The 17,080-nt window shown below is 42.5% G+C and overlaps 1 long non-coding RNA gene across 1 annotated transcript in view; it reads right to left on the reverse strand.

Moving 5' to 3' along the window:
* The window catches only part of LOC140519289 (uncharacterized), a 43,200-nt gene that overhangs the window by 23,749 nt on the left and 2,371 nt on the right, over nt 1–17,080 (reverse strand). The window contains exon 2 of the long non-coding RNA XR_011972158.1: nt 3,855–4,003. This is a non-coding gene — a long non-coding RNA (uncharacterized lncRNA). The remainder of the gene's footprint in view (nt 1–3,854; nt 4,004–17,080) is intronic.

A 17,080-nucleotide genomic window follows, 5' to 3' on the forward strand; every position in this document is an offset into this window, starting at 1 on the left:
CTTCTTTCACACTCTTACTGTTGGTTGAGGCATAAAAGCTAGAGGATGCTGTGAAGATGGCTGAGTCAAAGGGCCTGTAAGCCTTGAGATCCTCCATCTCTGAGAGGTCAGTTTTCAGAGATCATCTCAAAAGCATCCAAAGTTGTTCAGATGGACTGTGTGCATTGCCCCTTTAGCACGGCTCACTCATTCAGTGATAACACACTGGCTTTTCTCTTAAGTGATCTGTCCATTCTTCAAGCCAGAGAGTACCCAAACTTCTCTGGATTCATCCCTGAGTTGAAGGGTTCAGGGCTTTCTTAATACTCTCAGTGTTCCTTCCCTTCCCTTCCCTCTTCTCCTTCCTCTTCCTTGGTCCACAAAGGTTTTATAACCTTACCTGTGGGTGCTCTGCCCAAAGAAATGTAAATTTTGAAGACTGAAACCTAGTAGTATATTTTGGGCTAGATTTCTTTCTTAAAGACCGTGCCTTAAACCCAATTCACTCTGGCTGTCATTGATTGGCCAACAATAAGTCCCAGCCCAAGCACTGCTGGGGTGATGGGACCTGGACCCTGAAATGTATGAGAAAATTCAGAGATCCAAGTCCCATTTGGTTCCTGATGGCTCAGAGTGAATGTAAATAGGAATTGCTTCAGTTTTGGCCAGAAACCCTGAGGGTCTTCCCCTCCCAGGAGGATTTTTTTTTTGTGTGTCATTCCTTGGCTCATTTTTTACCTAGCCTTAATCACTGAATGGGCATTGCCTCAGTCAAAGTGAGAACTGAGAAAGGCCTTAGCTTAAAAAGGCCTAGATTTCCCACTACAGATTTTGCCACTGGATCCAGATAGCTCTGGAAGAAATGAGGGTGGTGACTTTGCACAGCCCTGCCTCACTTAAATCCAATTCACTTGCAAGTCAGGGCATCACCTTCCAGATGTCAAGGTCCTCTTCAAGAATGAAGGACAAAACCAATAATACTTTCAGTCAGTCAACAAGCACGTATTAAGTGCCTGCTGTGTGCCTGCTACTCTCTGCTCTCACTATTCTCCACCTTCCTGTGAAAACATGGCTTGAGAGGGTGTTTAAGCCCTGAGCCCTAGATCACTCTGAGCAGTACGGGCTTTCCAGAATTTGAATTGGCTTGATTCTGTTGCAATCACTGCTAAAATTCCAGAAATGTTTAAATTGTGTTTTTTTAACTGTTGTTTTAAAAAGAAAAAATATTCTTATTTATTGCGCACTTAACTATCATCAACAAACAGAAATATTTCAGTTTACACAAAAGAGAAAGAAAAAGGCTTATATAAAAAACGATGAACTTGTTATGGACAGTTGTTTTTTTTTAAAGATTTATAGAAGTATGTGTATAATAACAATAGTTGCCATTTATGTAATACCCTAACATTTGCAAAACACTTTACAAATTTTTTTTCATTTTATCCTCGTGACAACCTGGAGTGTGTGTGCTATTATTACCTTCAATTTACAGATGAGAAAACTGAGGCAAAGATTGTGACTTGTCTAGGGTTACATAGCCAGTAAATGTTTGGACCGGATTTGAATTTAGGCCCAGCCCGATATCCACTGTGCCATCAACAAGGTAGTAATGAAACTACACTGTTTGTTTTTGTTTCCATCTGCATTTGTTTTCTGTGCTTTTAAAAAAATATTTTATTGATGCTTCTTCCTGCTGTAATTATCACTTCCCACCCTCTTCTTGGCACTCATGCCTTACCTAGGGAAGTCAGGACTCAATATGATATAACTGAAATGTATAAAGTACTGGGCAAAACACACGGGAAGGAACATGGTACAGTTATTATACTTTGTGAGCTACCAGAGACTGTGGAATGCTGGCAGATCATTGATAAGAAGGCAACTTGGAAACTAGTTACTCAATAGCTCTACTGTTGAACAGGAGTTGTATTAGATCAAAACTCTCACAATGAAAGCAAGATGGACTGAAAAAGAAGGGGAAAAAGCCTGCAGAGGCCCAGTCTGGGTGGGCTTCTTTTCTTAGTCTATAGAGGGCTGGGAGGCAAAGTGGATAGACGCCTGATACTGGAGCTGACGTCAGTTCGGAGCTCAGATATTTAATGGTTGTGTGACCTTGGGCAAGTCACTTGACTGTCTGCCTCAGTTTCCTTAACTATAACTATAACTATAACTTAACTATAAAATATGGAACATATTATCATCTACTTTCCAGGGTTTTTATGAGGATCCAATGAGATAGGGTTTATAAAGTGATTAGCACAGTGCCTGGTACATAATAGGTGTTTAATAAAGCTGTTTCCTTGCTTTCTTCCCCTGCAAAAACTGTGATGGCATATGCTTCAAGCATTCTTCATAATGCACCCAAAGTAATTGTCACTGGGCATCCACTGGCCCACACAGCAGGACACTCTACATCTTCAATCCTTACCATTTCTGCTGCTATGAATTCTGGGTGTTATGAGTTCAGGTGAAACTGATCTGGGAAAGGTTGACTGGGTAGGGCTAATTTCTTTGGGGTACAGTATAGTCCCTGTCTGTGACCCTGTTTCCATTTCCCAGTGCTGGTTCATTTGCTTTAATTTTCTGGCAAATCAGTGCTCAATTCTTCTCTCAAGTGTACCTAGCCTGTATATGCCCATTTCACCCAGTTGTAGCAATAAATAAATAAATTAACAAATGAATACATAAATCTCAGCCTCTTGCATTATACTTTACTGTAGCCAGTGTTGAGGTAGGAGATGTAATCCTCTGAAACCAAATCCACTTGCCCCACCGGCAAGAAAAGTTCCAAACTGATCTGATAAAGAGTCTGTTATGGTCCTTGTCTACAAGGTTGACTTCTACTTTGGTCTTAGTGTCCCAAACATGAGAAAAATTGCCTTTTGTTGCCTCAATACCCTTTCACTAACCAATCTTTCTCTATCTTTTGATTCAATTGAACTAGTATTGAGTATAGCTAGGGAGTTATTCTTAAACACTGACAGCTTCTAACAAGTCATGTCTCTGAGCCTATACTCTCCATATTCACCACATCTTTGGTTAGCAAGTAATCTTTTACAGCATCTATAACCTTAGCATAAAGCCAGAAGGTTTCTTCACCAATTCTTGGAGGTTAAGAGTTAGCACTACTGAATTGGTTCTCTTGCATGGTGCTGGAGTACAATGACTTCTGGATGTGTAATCTTCTATGTGTCCAAAATGTCAAAAGCAGGTTCTCTGAGGCTCTCTAGCAATCCCCTTGTTTCTCTGCATCAGTCCAATGACATCCTTGTGTTACAAATGAGGCATATTCTAGCCAGTTTCTTCTCCCTGACCATAGACACACCCTACCTCCATCCCCAAATCTCCCCTGAAGCATACTGATTGAAGGACACTGAGTCAGTGCCTAATGACCATTAGTTGACTTCTCAAAGAGGAGGGTGTTGGCTCTGAGATATTGCCTGTTGAGAAGGAGATGACACCAGGCCACTAGCTACTGGGGAGGGGTGCCTTTTCCCTCAACCAGTCTTTTACATGATTCTGTTTCCTCCTGATCTCATCATGAGGATTGTAAACTTATTTACCACTCCTGGCCAGCAGTGGTGAGTTTGATAACTAATTTCCAAGCTTTCCTCTTATCAGTGACCACTTAACGGGTATGGTAATACTCCTATCTCAGGAAGTTCACAAAATAAAGTAAGTGTCCCATCTCCCTTCTTGCATATTTTGCCCAGTACATCACATCCCCCCTCTCCCTCACCACAGCATGGCATAAAACCCCTTAAATAACCTCATCAATCGAGTCAGTGAACACTCCCTCAATCAATATTCCTAGATGAGGGTCTGTTCCACCCCCCCAAAGCCCCACCCCCACCCCAGCACCAGATCTCTATTACCTGAGTTGCCATGGTGCTTGTTCACTCAGAAGTATGCAACGTACAACGACAGTATGCAGGTTCACTTCAACAAAGCATACAATGACACTTCTCTAACACTGGATATACACTGGATGCTTGAGTCAAGGTGCCTTGTTTGCTGATAGCACCTGCATGGGAAAAAGAAAAATGCTGCCAAATTTCAGCCTAGACTTTGTAGGAAAAGGAAAAGAAAAGCTCTGCTAACGATCACCTTAAATATATGATTTCCGGTTTCAAGGCTTTATTGTTTATTTTCAAGGTTTATTGTCATAAACAAAGCTTAAGCATAAGTCAATCAATCAATAAATCAATGAGTATTTATTAAGAATTTATTTACATACCATACCACCCTTTCCCCATTCCAAATTTCAATGGATTCATAAAACACTAACGCTGATGGCCTTAATTTAGCCATAATATAATCTATAAAGCCATAAATATCACAAGGATTGTGGGCATGCCCTCACAAATGTAACTGGGTCCTCATTTAACTCTGAAACCTTTATAGTGCAGAGTTCTCGCTAATCCTAAATGTGCAAAGAAGGGTTCAAGCCTTGTCAAACATCTTCTACCCAATTCCAATAGTAAAGCATTGAATAGGGCAGAACGGTGAAATAAGTAATAGAGAAAATCAAGCAGCAGAATTAAAGTTAACTGCCTCTTTCCAAAGTATGAAGGACTGCAATCTTTCACAGACTCTTATTTTAGTGGCAGAGGGAACAACTTCCAGAAAACCCAGGCTTCCCGGTGGGGAAGGATTGTTTTGGAGCTGAAACACCTTTCACATGTCCATTTCCTGGAAACTGGCTGTTCCTCATTTCTGTTCTTTTCTCCTATAGCCACTGTTTGCTGCTTTTCCACTTAGCTGCTGTTGTTATCTTCAGTGACTGCTTTTTTTGGGGGAGAATATTATTGTTTTTTTGGGAGACTACCCAGGGCCAACATTCCTCAGGGCTAATCACACATTTTCAGTTCTTTTGTTGCTCAGATCTCTACCATACTTGGCTGACAGACAAAAGACAGAGAGGTATAAAAGCCTTGCTTACTTGCCCTGTCCCTAATCACAGAAAGTTTCCTAGTTCTTGTGCCTAGATGGGTTGCAAATGAAACAAATTATATTGAAATAAAGATAAAATATTTTCTTCCCATCCAAGTTCATAGCCTCCTCTGAATTCTATCCTCAGATCCATTGATGGGTCTGTGTACCGTAGGCTAACAACCCCTACCTAGATCAGGGGTGGGGAATCTGTGGCCTTGAGGCCACATGTCAAAGGCCATACTTGCCATACTTGAGGACTTAGAGGGCCACATGTGACCTCGAGACTGAAAGTTCCCCAACCCTGCCCTAGATGATTCCTAAGTTCCCTAAGGTCCTTCTTGTCCTAAATTCTATGATATTGTGATATAATGATATTGTTTGAGATATGCCTTTTTCCAAGTTCTATTGGGAGACAATCAATCAATTAATCAATCAGTATTTACTATGTGCCAGGCATTGAGACAAATACAATTTGTTTCAGAAAGACCAACACAAGGCGCACAAGAATGCATTGATGAAGTTCTCCAGTGTTGCTACCCATTCAGAAGAGAACAAGATGACTTGTAGTTTATAGTGGAGGCGGGTCTCAGAGGGATTGTGCAGGGAAATGCATAAGGTTGGGAAAATACATAAGCAAGGAAAGAGATGGAAAGGAGAAAGGGCAAAGCATATTTAGGGAAGAATGAGTCCAGGCTGTTGGACACAGATTGTTCATGCAGAGGAATAACGGGAGCTAAGTCTGGAAAGGAAGGCTGTAGAGGGCCTTGGATAAGAGGCCAAGCCTAGGCTTTATTCCATCAGTAGTGGGGGGTGAGGGAGGGAGGGAAGAGGAGGAAGGAATATTTTTGAGCTGAAAGTTGTATAATCAAAGAAGCACATTGGAAAGCTGGCTCTGGAGGCACCAAGGCAGGCTGAAATTGAAGGAGGGAGAGACTAGAGTTAGGGAGGCCATTCCAAGTGAGATGTATTGCGGACCTCCCTGTTCCATCAGGCAGAGAGCGATGCGATGCTGGCATAGCAGGATTGGGAGATCAGAGGATCGTTCTTGTGTCTAGAAGGGGACCAACCGTCCCAGAAGAGGATACAGTCCTTAAAGCCTGGGAGAGAAGTGGGAGTCAGCATTTCCCCATTTTCCACACTGTGGAGTAACTTGGGAGTCCGGCAGCCCCCACAAGCCACTCATTAGAACCTGGCTCAAGGCTAATAAGCACATTTTCCTCTTCTCCCATACAGGGAGACAAATAGCCAGAGAGCAATTCTTGGCTTTTCCCAGCTTCAAAAGACTGTCTTTAACTGGCTGGCTGGCTCTGGAGTTTAGCACATCTCAGCAGTAAACAAGCACGCAGGACATGTTCTTTGATGAACTTTGCAGATTTAAACACTCAACTTTAATTACTGAGAGTTTTAGCTGCGGCACAATAAACCAGGGCTCCCGCTTTCCTCCATCAAGGAAGTGTGACTGAGGGCCTCCTGGTCCAATTGCTCTCACTTATCCCCGTCCTCACAGGCCTGGTGGGGAAATATCACTGTGGCTCCAGCCACCATGAAACGCCAGTGTCATCAATCAAATAAGAAAATAAAGAGTAGGGATCGATGACTCCCACCAACATGGAGACTCCTGGCTCTCAATCAATCCCCTAGATTTCACAGTTCTGCTCTTCTCCCTCCCCTCTCTGCTTTCCTTTTGTCATTTTGCTATCTGCAGAGGCTTAGCCAGGGAGATGAATGGTCGATATTTTTCAAGAAGCCCTGACTGTTGTAAGACACCATTCTATGGTAAACTGGAGCATCTGGGCTGAAAATAGGTCCTTGAAACCCCACCCCAGTTGGTCTCTCCCTGATAAAGGAGCCTGATTTTCCACCACTGGCCTCCTTACTCCAAAGATTACACAAAGTATATTAGAAGGTGATGGCTAGTGGCTTGACCTGCCAAAGCCCAGGGATGCTCAGGCTCCTTCCAAACAGGTTTTTACAGAGGCTTTGAATGGTACCACGGGGGAGGAAGACAGTCACACCCACCTGCCTTTGACTACAGTCATGGGTTTCGAGCACTAGCATGACTCTCAATAGCCCTTTTTTTAATCTTTAGAAGGGCTGCCAATTCTAAATTTAGGGTTCTGTGGTTCTAGTTCCTATTCTTTAAAGTAGCACTCCCTCTTTTCCCCATATAGCTTTATTCCAAGCTCGCCTAGGCCGTCCCTTCATTATGCAAGCAGGAACAATCCTTACAGACCTGGTGAGTATCTCAGACAGAGTCAGTGCCTGCTAGAGATAGGACTCACTCTTGACCCTCCAAATAGAATCAAGATAAGTGGGCAGAATTAACCACCAGAGCCCTAATTACCCCTTTGTTCCCTATTAATGTCTTCATCTCAGCTCCACTCAAATGAATAATCTTCAGAGAAAGTCAGCAGGGCCACCTTGACACATCTGAAGGGAGGGAGAACAATTTATGGAATGGAAAGAACAGGAGAGAAAAGAGCTTGTATTTTGGGCTAAAAACCTTTGGCAATTAATCCCTGGAGCAGGCAACTTTCTCGCCCCACTCCCTGAATTTTTAACTTTAAAAATCTGCGGAAGACCTGGGGCCTTCCAAATGTTCAGGAAGTGTAAGTATAGCTCCTCATACATTTATAGAAGGGGAACAACACCTATTCCCAGGCATGCACTGCCTTCCAAATGCTTCTGAACTTCTCTCTAAAGAGAAAATATTGCAACAGCAGGGTGGACATTTTCCATTAGTCATTAATTTTCTATATTAAAATTCCACACTATGACATCTCTTCCCCATCCCCTTTTAAATCCATAAACCACTCTTCTCAAAACAGTACCCTCTTATTCTCAGAATCTAAGTAGCTCTCTGCCTCTCTCTTCTTTCATGGAACTTATTCTCAACAGGTGACTTAGCTCAATCTATCCCATTATCTATAAACCTGTCAGATAGAGAACAGCTGGAAAGGAAACTTCTGAATAGAGCTGGAGAGCATCCTTCTAATGTGCTCAGCCACAAATTCACTGGGTTGGTTGTTTATGCAGCCCCAGGTTATTCCTTTGTTTAAGACATCTATGCAGAGAAAATTAAATCAAGAATAAAAACAATACATGAAATCGACCCTGCCCCCTCCTTTCATTCTTGGTGTTAGTATCTTCGTTACACAAATTTGGTCCATTTTTCCCCCCTCAGTCTCTGTGTCCTCCTGAGGCAAATGTTCATCTTGCTATGTACATGGCTCATCCCTGTACAGCTGATCTTGCTGGTGATAAAGTCCCTGGGAGAAAAGGTTGTTGTTTTTTTCTGGCCTGTTTGTTTGTTTTTGAGGACCATTGTATAGCTCTGAAAGCTGCACCATGATTTCCTTGAGAAATTTCTCTTCACTGTTTTAAACACTGTCTGATCCATGATGCCCCCTGAAGACTGTGGCCCCTGTCAGATGGTGGTGGGGTGAGATCTCCTGGGTCTCTCTACAGAGCTGGGTGGGCTCCAGGGTACGAGTTATATTTTGTATGACTTCATAAAGTGCAGGCTTAACATCCTCTGTTTTCAAAATAATCTCCAAAGTGTCTGCTACCTTGTGATCTGTGACAAACTTCCCTTCCCCACAAAAGGATAGCAAACTGAGAAGCTTATATGCCTAGTGAGTTTCTGTGTCCAAATGTAAATGAGAGGTATAAGACCTTTTGCAGAAGTCTTTCACTAGAAGCCAAAAAGGTTGTACCTGGGACCCAAACTCCCAGGCCTTGCCCGATGCTGCCCAGAGTCTGGTTCTCCCCCCTCCCCATTCCAGGATGCTCAAGGATCCACCTCTAATCCTCCTGACAGTGTCTTCCCCTTCTCACTTCCTGGTCAGGAACTGAGACCCTACCCCCACCCCTGTCTGGGAGAACCCAGAATTTCTGTTTAGGCCCACTCTTCCTTTTCCAGTGGTGATGGATCCAAAACACTCCAGGCACTCTTAGGATTTTCTGAGACCTTTCCATATGCCATGTAGCTAAACCCTCCTATGTATACTGTCTCCCCTAATTAGACCATGAGCTCCTTGAGAGCAGAGACTGTCTTCTTTTTTTTATCTGTATCCACTGCATGAGCATAGTGCTTGGTCCATAGTAAGCATCTAATGAATGTTTCTTTCATCCATCCATCCACTCATCAAACTGTGGCCAACTGTAGTAGCTCAGTCTGGTGTTGGGGTTGAACAAAGTTCATTAGATGATCCAGCAGGACCATAGCTGTAATGGTCACAGTACCACAGAAGGAATTGTAGATTAAAGGGGAGTGAAGACAGGTCATGCTTGAGAAACAACATTTGATGCTTTTACCTGTGCTGAGATAAGTAAGGAGCAGTTGACTCTTTCCACTTGTTGATCATCTGCTCTGAGACTCTCTGATGCTGGGACAGCTAGAAATTGAGTACTGCAATGATTATATATGTTAGATTACAATGGCCAGGATTCAAAAAAGAAGTATCACATTCCTTGATGGGAGAAAGATGCCACTTTGTAGTCTTGGATGGAGGCAGTGAGGAGGGGCTGTGAGATACAGATAACTTTCATAAATTACCTCATTGTGGTATTTTGGGAAAAGTACTTTGAAAACCTTAAACCACTATTACAGGGGTTCTTATTCTGGGATCTCTAAACTTATTAAAGATATTTAAAAAGTTTAGTTCAACAAAATTGATTTCTTTTGTAGTCGTATGTACAGGGTATCCCAAAAGTCTTAGTGCAGTTTCAAGCTTCAATAATTTCAGAAGCATAAATACTATATAGTTTAGCAAAATTTTATTTGAGAGGCTAATTATTTAAAATTTTAAAATATCAGTATATTTCTTGTCAACATTCAACATAACCACAGTCTTGTCCTATACATTGCTCCAATCAATTTTTGAACTTTGCAAAAACTTTCATCAGTTATTGCTCAGTGACTGAAAGGATTGCATTTGTAATTTAAGTCCTAAGATCATCCAGGGGGTGAGATTTTAAAGCTTACATGGCAGTTTTAACCCCTCAAGAAAAAGTCTAATTGAGATAGATCAAATGACTCAGGGGGCCAAGCAGGAGGACCTTCTCTACCAATTTACCAGTCCAGGGAATTGTTACCCATAAGCTGTCAGAGACATAACACATAATGATGGGATACCTCATCTTGTCAAAATTAAAAAAAAAATTACTCAAAATTTACAAAACTAAATAAGCATAAAATAAACTTTTAAAAGATATTTGTGTTTGTTGCATTTATACTTTTGAAGTTATTAAAGGGCAAGATTTCATTAAGACTTTTAAAGTACCCTGTGTGAATTTAAAAACATTCTTCTAAGGGGTCCGAAGAGTTCACCAGACTGCCCGTGGGGTCCAGGATACAAAAAAAGTTAAGAACATGAGTGTTATAGAAATGCAAATTATCACTGTAATGATTCTCATCATGACTACTATCTTCATATGACAGGCTGGATATTATAAACTGTTATTTCATCCTTTAAGAATAGATGATTCAGATCATGGGGCAAGAAATAGCGGATGTTCTTGGTCATTGGTGCCTTTGGAAAGCATACCATATGTCAACTTATTTATCAATCAACAAGCATTTATGAAGTGCCAACTAAGTGAATTACAGATCAAGCTTACAAATGGTCTGTCTGGTCAGAATTGTAACTAAGTCAGGGCAACCTGGGATTTGTTTCCAGTTACTGAATTTAAAGGTTCTAACAACAGTTGAAATCTTTCAGGAGTATATAGAAAAATCAGAGCTTAGAACCTAAACAGCAAAAAGAACTTGTAAATGGGAAACTATAAAATGATAAACTGATCTGAGCTCCACTTTCACCCTGGGCAGATGACCCTCCAAAGCACCTTCATCATGCCAGAGTCCTAAGTTCATTGTCTCCTGTCTTACCCCATTTGAGGACACATTTTATGTCCATTTGGCCTATGTGCAAAAATTCCTAGTTGCATTTCTGGGTCTAGTTCACCAGTTTCAAAAATCCCCTCATATATTCCCGGCTCAAATGGAAGCAGTCTTGTGTCTGCCAAATGCCAAGTACCCTTAGTAGGCTGGGGGTGAAGAAAAGACTAGGGGAGGGCCAAGGGGCATTAAAGGAAGGGAAATGTTGTGGCCAATTAGCTGAAATGTTACAGTCAGTGCATTCTCAGCTTGATGGGCTCATTAAGCATTAGAGAACTCTTTGACATTTTTTGGTTGTAGTAACAAGCAAGAGAGTGGACCCTCTGCATTTTGATTTCGCCAAACCTGCACCTTTACATTTGCAGATGGCCTTGTCCTGCCCATCTTATTTGCATAAACATAGAAAGCTCGTCCCTGCTCATTTTGGTTGACTTGGGGTCCAGGCTCTAGTTGGAAATGCCCTGCCCCAAAGCACTTCCCAAATATCAAGGATGTTATCTTTTTTTTCCTGTTCCAAAGTTTAATCCAAATGCTCAGTGTTCAATTGCCAAAAGGCTTTGGACTAATTTTGCCTGTCATTACCACTTGGTGAAAATGTCATCATTAGTGATCTGGGAGATGCTAAGGGAAGAAGGGGGTGGGGAGGAATCAGGGAGAGGAGAAGATAGTCAACAGCACCAGCAGTCCTCCAAGTGATTCTAAAATGCCACATTAATTAGAGACCCACAACTCAGCTGCAGGACCACACATTGACAGGATGCTTAGATTCAGGAGATTGGGGGAAGGACTCTTTTATGGTGTGGTTTTTTTTTTTTTGGTCTTCTCAGTTTGAGTTGGGGGGAGGGGAGAGTGACCTTAGACCAATTCACAGCCATTTGACCTTTCAGCCTTCTTCTACCTGCTGACTAGTCATGTAACCTTGCTCAAATCAATTCACCTGAGTGGGTCTTTATTTCCCTGTCTGTAAAATGGGGTAATGAAGCTTACTCTGCCTATCTTTCAGGTTGTTTAAAGGATCAGATGAAATAATGCAGGTAAAAAATGTTTTGGAAATTATGAGGCTTTATTCAAATACAAGGGATGATTAATGAAGCATTGAAAGCTTTTCCTCTTAGTTTTTTCCTTAATCTACCATGCAGATTCCTCAGTATAGCCCCAGGTGCCCTCACACTAATTACCAGTGAGATGCCGAGGGATGCTGGGCTGGGTAGAGCCTCTGGTCCCTGAAGTTCCAACTCAAGGACAGGGGAAGGGCACTGTCACAAACTCCCTCTTGGACCACATCCCAAGGGCAGAAGACTTGGTAGCTTTGCTTTTTAAATTGGCCTTTTAATTTTTCTTTCAGTGAAACTGAACACATATTCCTATGGCTCACCTACCCTGTCTTCCCCTCTTCCCACCCTCCTATGTCACTTTTCAAACAGACAAGCTGTTTTCCCTCGTAATAATAACAAAAGAGGCATATTTTCCCCTCGGCCCAGTTTGCAAACACTTCCTCCAATCGGTTATGACACATGGATCCATGCAAGGTGGAAATGGACAGTTTGGCTCAGCAGGGGCCTGGCCCAGGGCCCCCAGCAGATACCCACCATCAGTGCCTCTGCCTCCCTGTCCCTCCTCAAACAGGGCCTAGAAAAAGCTCTCTTGCTGGGTGGATAGAAGGGGGAGGTCAGAGAGCCTGTGGTGTGGTGATATTGAGATTGGGCTCTTGATGCCAGCCTGTGGCAGATTGTAGGAATGGCTTGTCCGGAGGTGGTGGCAAGGGGCTGGCTCATATTGACTGGCCTTTGGCTGCCAACCCAGCCAGGGCAATATGACGACTTTTGTTGCTTTTCAGTGGAGGAACTTTTAAAATCTATCCCAGTTCCCTTCCCAGTTTTTAGGCCATGGGCTCTGAGGTCAATGGGGCATTGGTTCTAGGGTAGCTTATTCTGTCCTGTGACCTGGAATTCAAGAGAATGTCCAATGCTGTTGAGTCTACCCTTTGCCCACTGTGTTTATCCAGCTGGCACTTCTACAGTGCTACCCAGGACTGCAGAGATGGGAGCCGAAACGGAAAGGTGAACCATCTGCTCTGCTCAGTTAGATTTTTCCTTTTCCTCAATGGTCCTCCCTAGAAACCTCTGGTTTCTTACCCCACAAAAATCCTAATATTTAATAAAGATAAAGAGAGAGAGAGAGAGACAGAGAGAGAAGAGAGAGAGAGAGACAGGTAGAGAGAGAGAACGAGAGAGAAATACAGAGAGGAGAGAGAGAAACATAAAGAAACAGAGAGAGAGAAGAGAGAGACAGAGAGAGAGAGAGAAAGAGAGAGAGAGAGAGAAAGTGTATAACTGTCTAAAATTCCTTCATATCCCCACTTACTCTCAGTACTGGCAAAGCCTGAATCCCCAGACTGACATCTCAGTGCACAGCTCTTGGCACATTTTAGTGGGAGAAGGTTTGTATCTGTGATTTCATTGATACATGTAAATTCTGGATGAAGAAACTACCTCTCTCAATGTAGGTCTGCACCTTCTCTGTAATTTATAATCCCAGACCTAGACCAATGAGGAAACTTGTCCAGGGTCAAACAGACTATATATGGCAGAGATTAGACTGAATCTGTGTCTTCTTGGTTTCCAGACCAGCTCCCTAGCTACTGTATCATACTGCCTCTCAGCACATAGTAAGCACTTAAATATTTTTTCATTTATTCATTCATCCATCTATCCATCTGTTCACTCATTAGTTCATTCTTTCTTTCTCCTGAAGTCATTTTCCTGTTGGAGGATTTGATTGGTGATAAACACTGAGTCTCTTGATCCTCTTTCTAATGTGTGGTTGGCTTTAGAACATTAACCAAGGATATTTTAAAGGTAGTAAGGTAGTGGGCTGTTGTGGAAAGAACAATAGATTTTGAGTCAGAGGACCTGGTTTCAAATGCTGACTCTATAACTTACTAGCTGAGTAACAGTTTTATGATTTTAGGTCCTGGTTTCTGTAAAAGGAGTTTTTCCTAGGCAAAATCTCCTAGGCCCCTCCAGTTCTGAGTCTTATGATTCTGTGAGTAGGTGCTATGGGGAAGATATAAAGACAGTAGGATTCCTGGCCCTTGCCCTAAAAAAGCTTATAATCTCAGGACTGTTATGGGGAAGGACAGTATAGATGAGTTATTGTTTTTATTGACAATTGGGCAATGTTGTGAGACATCAATAACTAAGTGCTGGGATAGGACTCCTGGCACTTAGAGGAGGTAGGAATCTCTCTGGTCTCAGGTAGTTGGGGAGGACTTCAAGGAGGAGGAGGGCCGGGAACCTGGCTGGGAAAGATGTGGCATGGTGGAGAGGAGATGACCTCTCAAGGTCCTTTCCTGTCCACAAATCTTTTGATTGAACAGAATCCAGGTGCAATCCTTTCCCTTTTTCTTTTGCTCCTCACTGGGGACTGAGAGGTTTTAAATTAAAAAATTGTCATTTCCTGAAACAAGGCAGCTCAGGGGCCCTGGGGCTGAATTGGGGAGGCCCAGCTACTAGCTGTTGCCTGTTCCCAACCTGCTTGGGCTGAGGGGAGGGAAAAGTCATTACGAGCAGGCAGATGTGCATCGGCTTTTGGGGAATGACTCAGCAGCTGGGCTTGGGGCACAACTCCTTGAGGCTCCAGGCAGAGAGCTGGCTTTGAGATCACCTTCCCTTCAACTGTCATTTACTTTTGCACTGCCCAGCTTATGCCTCGCAGAGGTTCCTGAGGAACACTAAAAGGGAAAGGGTCCTCCTGGCCCCCCACTACTACGACTACCACTGTTAGATGGCGTTTGTATTGTGATTTAAGGTTGGCAAAGTGCTTTCAATGTATTACCACATTTAATTCTCACAACTACCCCTCCAGGTAGGTACTATTATTATCCCTATTTTACAGATGGGAAAACAGTGTCTGAGAGAGGTTAAGTGTCTTGCCCAAGGTCACACAGCTAGTAATGGCTGAGGCAGTATCAGAATTCAGGTCTTCAGTCAATCAATAAACATTTATTAGTAGGCTCTTGCCTACTAAGGGCTAAGCACGATGCTAAGCCCTAATAAATAAGAAAGACAATTCCTTCTCTCAAGGAGTTTAATATAATCTTGGTAAAAGTAACACAAAAAGGAAGCTGAAAAGTAGCAGGAAGGGAGAGGGGAAAGGAGAGAAGGTACTAGGGAGGGAGCATGATGGAGAAGTCCAAAAGAATATCTGGGTGGGAAATGAAGATACGGCTGGTCTAGGCCCCCTCAAATGGAAGTCATCCTGACTCCAGATCCAACAATCAATTCACAACACAAAAGATTTTGTTTTCTTGGACTGGATCTGTGATTTTATCTATGTAGAGAATTTCCAATGAAGAAATCGCCTCTACTTACTAAGGTTGGTAAATTCTCTGGCGGGGGGGGGGGGGGGGGGGGCGGGGGGAAGGAAGATGGAACGGAGTGGGGAGTAATGTTTAAGGAGAGGTTAAGTGACTTACCTACGGTCACAAAGCCAGTAGGTTTCAGGGGCAGGACCTGAGGACTGCTCTTTATCTACCAAGCTATATCTGCCTTTAAATAATAAAAATAATCATTTTAAACAGGGAGTTTTCCAACAACATTTGGAGTTTGTTTTCACATTAAACCAGGAATGTACACTATCTTTCCATGTTCAAGTTCAAATCCTAACCATCTTAGTCCCTTTCTGAGGGAATGACTTGGCAGTTGCTTTACCTGCTAAATATCTGTAAACAGTCTGTTACATTTATTTGCCCTTAGTATGTATGGCCTGCTCTTGTTCTCTTTTCATGTGTATACTTTTCCCAACAAAGCTGGAAACACTGTGAGGACAGAGATTGGGTCATTTTTTTTCATCTTTGTATGCTCAGCAGTTTATGTTGGACACAGAGGTCCCTGCCCAAGCTCCACTTAATAGCTGGTTTAGTGATTATCAATAGTAACAGTTTCTCATTCCCTCCCAGTTTGATTTATTTTTTTCTTTTCTTTTGTTCATTAAAAGGGCCATTCCCTGACTACTTCTTAAAGAGGCCTATTCACTCAATGGGCGTTACCTCCCTCTAAGTGAGTACATGAAAAGATCTAGCCTAGAATGGCCAAGGTATCCCACTGCATCCTGGGCCATCTCCAGTCATCCTGATGAATATCTGGTCAGTGGATCCAGATGTCTCAGGAGGAAAAGGTGAGGCTGGTGATCTTGCACAGCTCTCCCTCACTCAAAACAAAGTCAAGTGCAAGTCATGTAGTTATTTCTCTGATGTCATGGTCTTCTTTGAAAATAAAGAATGAACACAACACAACCTCTAGGGTCCAGCATAGGGCACTGTACATTGTAGGTACCCAGGAAAGGCTGGAAGATGATGATGAAACCTAGGTGGGTCTCCAGACTCCATACTCAACTTGGTGAGTGAGTCAGTAACAAAGGTGGTCAACAGTTAGTGAATGTACCCTTCCTGTGTTAGAGGTCTCTACCAGGAAAGTGACCCTTTAGGATCCAGAAAGAACACTTCTCTGTTCTGCAGAGCCATCAGCAAGCAAGGATGCACACCACTGAAAGACACTCAAGGACACTCACAAAATAACATATTTGCATAAATACAAATGAATAGTATCGATCTGGTTCTGTTACTTGCTCAAAAATCTCTAGTAGTTGTCACACTGATAACTAAGTAAGATTCAGCTTCCTAGGCATTGTATTCAAGGCCCTCCACGATCTGGGATCACCTTCCTTTTTAACTTTACTTCTAACTTCTTCCCATCACACAATGTCTATTTCAGCCACACTGAATTACTCTCAGTTCCCTGGATACACCTCTGCTCTCAGCTTCCACTACTTTTCTCATGTTCCAAATCTATGTCTTCCCTCCTCCTCCTCCTCCTCCTCATCACTCATTTCTGAGCTACCTTTTAAAGCTCAACTCTAACTCTGCCTCTTCCACGAAGCCTTCTCTGATCTGCCTGTCAGTAAGGACCTTCTCCTTCAAAGACTGAGGTGCTCTTTGTCTTGTACCCCTCTTAAGGGCACTTTTCATGTAACTTTATGTGTTAGTTATCTATAATTAGTTATCTATAGTTCTGCCTTTATAGGGATATGGATAGGACTAGGACTGGATCAGTGATTTCACTGATACAGGCAACTTCCAGGTAAAGAAACTCCCTCTACTGGTATTATTCTGTATGTTTTTTTTTTTTTACAAGCTATCATCTATATTTCCATCATCATCATCATCATCATCATCATCATCATCATCATCATCATTGCTTAACACAA

This window comes from Notamacropus eugenii, chromosome 1, assembly GCF_028372415.1.
Source record: "Notamacropus eugenii isolate mMacEug1 chromosome 1, mMacEug1.pri_v2, whole genome shotgun sequence".
NCBI lineage: Eukaryota > Metazoa > Chordata > Mammalia > Diprotodontia > Macropodidae > Notamacropus > Notamacropus eugenii.